This window comes from Scophthalmus maximus, chromosome 10 (assembly GCF_022379125.1).
Source record: "Scophthalmus maximus strain ysfricsl-2021 chromosome 10, ASM2237912v1, whole genome shotgun sequence".
NCBI lineage: Eukaryota > Metazoa > Chordata > Actinopteri > Pleuronectiformes > Scophthalmidae > Scophthalmus > Scophthalmus maximus.
In genome coordinates, this window is record NC_061524.1 from 7,720,238 (window position 1) to 7,726,341 (window position 6,104).

Sequence of the window (6,104 nt, forward strand, 5' to 3'; positions counted from 1 at the left end):
AAATTGTTTCTTTGCACCTAAACTCGCTATGTGCTGCTTTTGATTCAAATCTGGTGAGGTGCAGTCCCCTCTGTGACCACTAGGTGGTGACTCTGACTCAGGCTGTGTGTCGCAGAGACCTTACACATGCAAAAAGAATCAATCCTCAGCAGTCTAGGTGTTGAGTGCTTTGACCACCCAGCTGAGTGCAGTCCCCCTGTCCCCCACAAACACAACCCCTCCCGGGTCAGTCCCTGCCCTCGGGTTCGCTGTGGCCCACTGTGACTGACAGGGCACCCCGTCGGCCGGATTAACTCCTGTGTAACCTCCCGGGACCCCAGCTGCTATCAGCAGTTCCCATGATGCTAAACTCAGTCCAGAGTCAGTGTGCAGGAATGGCCCTCTCACACTGCGCTGGATACTAGGAAGAGAGACCCACTAATGTCCTACTCAGCACTGAGTCATGGCGGGGTAGCACAGGCCGCTACATAGTTGGAAAGCAGCAGTTGGCTTTTTATCAGCGCTCAAACAAGACAGTAATTCATCCTGCGCTATATTTGTTGGACAAAGCTGTTGGCGTGCGTGTGCGTGTGCGTGTGCGTGTGCGTGTGCGTGTGTGTGTGTGTGCGTGTCCATATAGTGGCAGTAAAGTGTACTTGGAAAACCCCGCACATGTCGGGCACATGCGGCTCATTCAGGGAGAGCGGTTACTATGTTGGGTTAGAATGTCTTGTAGTCGTGAGCGTTTGATAGTTCTGATTTCTGAGCTGTCTCTTGCCTTCTTGTAACATGTCTGTCATATCGAGACATTTGACCCGGGTGATTCATGTGACTCCCAAGAACCAGTAAATCAGAGGTTCAAACGCACACTGATGTGTCACACTGATACAGTAGATTGATGCCCCCCCACCCCATCACCCCCTCCTTGCTCTGGGATTGTTGCCAGGAAAGTGTAATAGACAAAAAGCTGTGATTGAATGATATGCTGTTGAAGCAGGTCTCGTCCATCATAAATGAATCCTCTGCTTGAATTTCTCTTGAGATTGTACAACATACACAGCGTTGAGGTTAAAGAGTCCCTCGCCTCGCTCTGCACTCTCTGCACAGCAACATCTAATTTAATTCCTTGTGACACGTCGTTTGCATGGGCCAAGTCTTCTGTGTCCTGGAAGAGCTTCTAAGTCCTCCCTGCATTGTGTGTGTGTGTGTGTGCGTGGCCCAGGTAGTACTTGTGTTGTGGGGATTAAATAGACTGAAGTCTGTATACTTAGTCACGTTATGGGGACGTGTCTTCTTTCTAGGGTCAAAGGGTTGGAGTAAGGTTAGGTTGAGGTTTAGAGTAGGGGTTAGTGTAAGACTAGGTTTAGTTTAAGGTTAAGTTAAAGGTTAGGGTTAGGTAGTAACCATGTTTAAGATTCGTTGAGGTCTCCAGGAAATAATTTTGAGTCATAGTAAAGTCCTCTGAAGTCGTGGAGACACGACTGTGTGTGTGTGTGTGTGGGTGTGTGTGTGTGTTTGTGTGTGTGTGTGTGTGTGTGCGCGCACGCATGCAAGCTCAGCTGCCAAGTTGTCTATGGATCCCACATTCAGTTCACATGTTCCCTGTCCCAGACTGTCACAAAACCCCCAGCAAAGCACACTGTCTTCGTCTGTCTTAGTTCTCTGTAGGCACCCTAATACAACGTCAAGCAAAAGACAATGATTTAGACTTAAAAACCAATTCTTTTTTGATTGAGTGGAAATGGCTTCTGACTCTGAACAAAAATGTGGAGGATGCTGATGTTGAAGCAACTCAAGTTATCTCAGTTCAGATGTAGTTTTATTTGCACTAACCAACTGATTGGTTCAATGTAAAGAACTTTCATATCTCAAAATCAAGACCATATTTCACCAAAAAAAACACACTTCCTGTATCAAAGAGGATGTTACTATTCTCTTCTTTGCCCCAGATGTCGGTCCACAGAGATTTGGTCGAATCGACAAAAAAAGTATAAACTGAACATCTGCCCCTCAGAGTAGTGGGCCCTGAAGTAAACATTCTGACATGTCGCTGTGTCAGAGGGCGACCGCTCTTCATGCTATAAAGCACAAAGAAGGTTTTCCCTGCCAGAACTTTGTGGCACGATGGAATGCAGTGATGAGTCTGCCATTGTTTTTTAAGGATTGACTTATGTTTACAGCTCCTGTCTCCAAAAAAGTACCAGGTTATACTTTAAAGCTGCTATAATCAAGTTTTACCCAACAATGGGTCCAGTTGTTGGGGTTGTTCGGCGGACAGATCACAGAAAATAATCCCCTCGCTCTGCAGCTTCCCTCAGCTCTTTTTTGACATTTCAAATGTTTTCGTTTTTATGGGGAAACTTCACTCTCTTGATTAAACACGCCTTTAAACATCATGAAACAGTGTACAGTATCACCAAACAGCAGGCAATCAATATTAGTGACTGGCTGGTCAACATAGAGGAGCATGCAGCAGCTAAAGAGCCAGATACATTTCAGTGGGGTGAATATTGCACTTACATTCACCATATGGCCAGAAACATGATTGAAGATGCTCTGGATCTGAACCATGCCCCAATGCATATAGTGCTTTATTGTCTATTTTACTCTAAACATGGCCATTATTTACAAAATGAACATCACGCCGTATTGAAGAAGACATGAAACTAGAGATTGAGTCCATAAACTTCTCAGGAAAATGAAGAATCATTTTCTCACAGACTGGAGTCGCCCTCCTCTGGCCTCCCAGAGAATACCGGTTTTAGGCACCTCCCCATTGGCTTCACTGGACCTGGGGACTACATCTGTTTTCCTACACAGTCTCTGCACTTACCCAGAAATCATTAGAGCTCCTCCATCCATCCAAACATATTTGGAAAAGTGACAACACTTACCAAAGGTCACAGATGATTTTGAGCTGTGTGTGAAATGGCCGGTGTATACTTTGGAGTCGGATATTAATACATTCAACTCCAAACACCTTTTTTTGATTGTGCACGCGTCTAGTGTGTAACGCAGCTCAGACCAACATCACACAATCAATAAACTGTGCCCCTTTTCTTCCGTTATTCTTTCCATCTTTATTTCATCAGGCTTGGCATTCGTCTACATGTAGTTTGCTAATTCTGCCACAGAACGATCGTCACAACAAACTCGAATCACCGTATAAAAAAATCACAGTAGGAAGAGAGTCCACAGAATAGAACCACATGAGTAAAAAGAACGCGCATGTCCGAAGACACACACACACACACCAGTTGCACATCAGGCAGGCCTGACACAATTTGATACAGTACACACACCATGTACAAACCCCACCTCTCCTACAATATACTTGCAAGGAAATAACATGCAAGTCATACTACACTGGGTGTTCAGTGTCCAACATCACACGCACGCACGCACGCACACACACACACACACACACACACGTGCCCTGGGTGCACACAGGCCTCTGTATGTCTGTGGCCATGTCCAGTATGGACACATAGAGGAAATTCTTCCCTCCCAATTTCCCGGGACTGAACTGGGAGTGACCTGGTTGGCAGACACACAGCCCCAATGGAAGGAATGTAACCTAACCCCCGCCTCATCACCCTCAACTACCACCCCCCCCCCCCCATCCATCCAGCAGTCTGCTGGCCCAGCTGTGTGAGGATAGGGAGAGAAACATGCAGCATTGTCGGGTAAGAGGGATGTATTTTGTTCGTAGCAAATTCATGGAACTGCTCACTGTAATTTGGTGAGTGTTGATCTGAGGTGAGGTGTCTGCTATGTGTTTATTGTGGAAAACATTCGTCTGTGTTTGACGTCGGAACAATGTAATGTCTTTTCTTTTTTCTTCTTATGCAAGTCAGAAAAAAATACTTCCATTCCCTTCAAAACAATAACCATAGGAGCAGGAACAACAGAAACAGGAACAACAATAACAGTACAACCAATATGTGGCACAACAAGGCGCAGAAACAGCAACCAGACATGAAACAGTGAAAACAGAAACAGTAATAACAAGCGGCAAGAAAAAAGAAAATCCACACTGAGAACAGCCAAAACAAAGAGAAACTCAAGAAAACCCATGTATAATCATTCATAATTCCCAACACCAATAAACAACAGCAGATACAGGAACAGAAACCGCATGTTGAACCGCAGTGAGCTCAAAACAAAGCTTGTGTTAATGTCAAAGCCCAAAGTCTGGAAGTCACCATGTAAACCAGCTGACTCCCAAATACAGTTCACATCGTCTCCAACGTGGTCGTTACAATGAGACGTTTAGGCCACTTTTTAAATTGGCTTTGAATTTGGTCGCTGTTCCCTAATTTAAGTTGCTAAATGGACACAATTTCTAATGCGACATGACTGACTCTGTGCATCACAACTCCCTTCCTTTTCCCACTTTTCATGAAGTAGTATACACCAGGGGGCCAGAAACACAACTCCAAATGAATGCTAATATTGATGGCAGCACTTGTGCCTGGGATGTTTTGGCTTCATTTTCATACAGTGGGTGGAGGTAGTGGCGCACGTGTAACACGGGCCACCTCGATGAGTCCAGTGGTGCGAATGCTTTCAGTTTGGCACCGCTCTCCATTCGTTTGCATAACAAATGGTGACTTGTAAGATCAACCGTTTCTTCATTTTTGCTTTCTGATGATTACAGTCCCACTGGTTGGAACTTTTTGATCATTTCAGTTTTGACAGCTTAGATTGTCTTTAGCTTTCCATTAAATTCACACTGGTTTTTTCCGGTTTGTTACACTTGGACAGTACACGTGGTTATTGAAGCATGGCATCAATATATGTCAATCCAAATCCCTCTGGGTACGGCGTCGTCTCTCTGACCACCGGGCCGGCCTGCGAGCTGAAGTGGGAACCACCGCTCCCACTATGACTCAGCAGATGGTGCGGCATGCAACACCAGCCTCTCAGTGCCGTGTGCCTGCAGGAGCACTCTGTGTTCTCTAAAGACATTTTACTCATCTAGGCCATCATATTACCCCGCCGCCTTGGGATTCTCATCTTTCCCAGACACAGATATGAAGCCAAGAATGCCAGGTTTGAACTGGACAGGTTGTCTTCACTGCAAAGACAGGGTCCTCTTCCGCAAGTCGCAAAGTGCAGCTTTGAGTCAAACACTAGAAATATTGTACTTTTATGGCTGCGGCATTAAATGTCATTTTACACACACAGGGACACACACACACACACACACATTTATATATATACAGACATATACATATATACATTTCTCTGTTACTGTCGCAGTTCCATGAAAATGTCAGCTTTATTGTAGCGTGATTGAGATAATGGTGGTGTGTGGCCGCTTGCCCTGCGTGAGGTTTTCGAGCCTCAGCTGTTTGGCAGCGCGGGCCGGTGGATTTGCAGAGCTGTTGTCTGGATGCCTCCTACCGCTCCAGACTCCCTCGGTGGTGTCTTCTTTCCCCCCACCGACAGCCTTTTATTGGCTCCGCGGGCCTCCGGTGGTCCTCAAAGGCACACTCCCCGACCTCATGCAAGACACCCGGCCCTCAGACCCGCCAGCCCGCCCCACCCCGCCCCTGCCTGTCGCCACAGGGGAAGTTAAATGACCTGCAGGAGGTGCACGGTATAATTATCTTCTTTCTACACCTCTCTTTTCACCTTGGTTTATTTACGACACATATCTCACGATACCTCTTTGCACCTCAAACAGGGTCGGTATAGTTAACAGCGGCATCGACTCACTAAACTGTGAGCTATGGCAAAGACGTAGTGCAATTTACCACCGCTAAACCTGCTCATATCAAATGATCCACAGACAGAGTAAAGCAGCGGCTGGCCGACAGGATATTATTACTTAGCTGTTGTTTTAACTGACCATTTGCTAAGCCCTGCATTCAGTTGCTACACCCGTCACGCTTACTAGTCAAAGTTCTTTGTCAATTTTTTGAAACAAGGGGGAGCCAGTGTGGAAACAGTGAGCTCGTTTTTAACACAAAATAGGGACACAACCTCCTTTTGAATTAAGATGATTGATGATTGACAAACGTAATGTAAACTTTCTCCAGTATCTACAAACTGTCATAGCTTGTGAGATAGTTAGCCACAAAGGCTAATGTTTGTGGCTATCCTTAGCGCGGATGCAC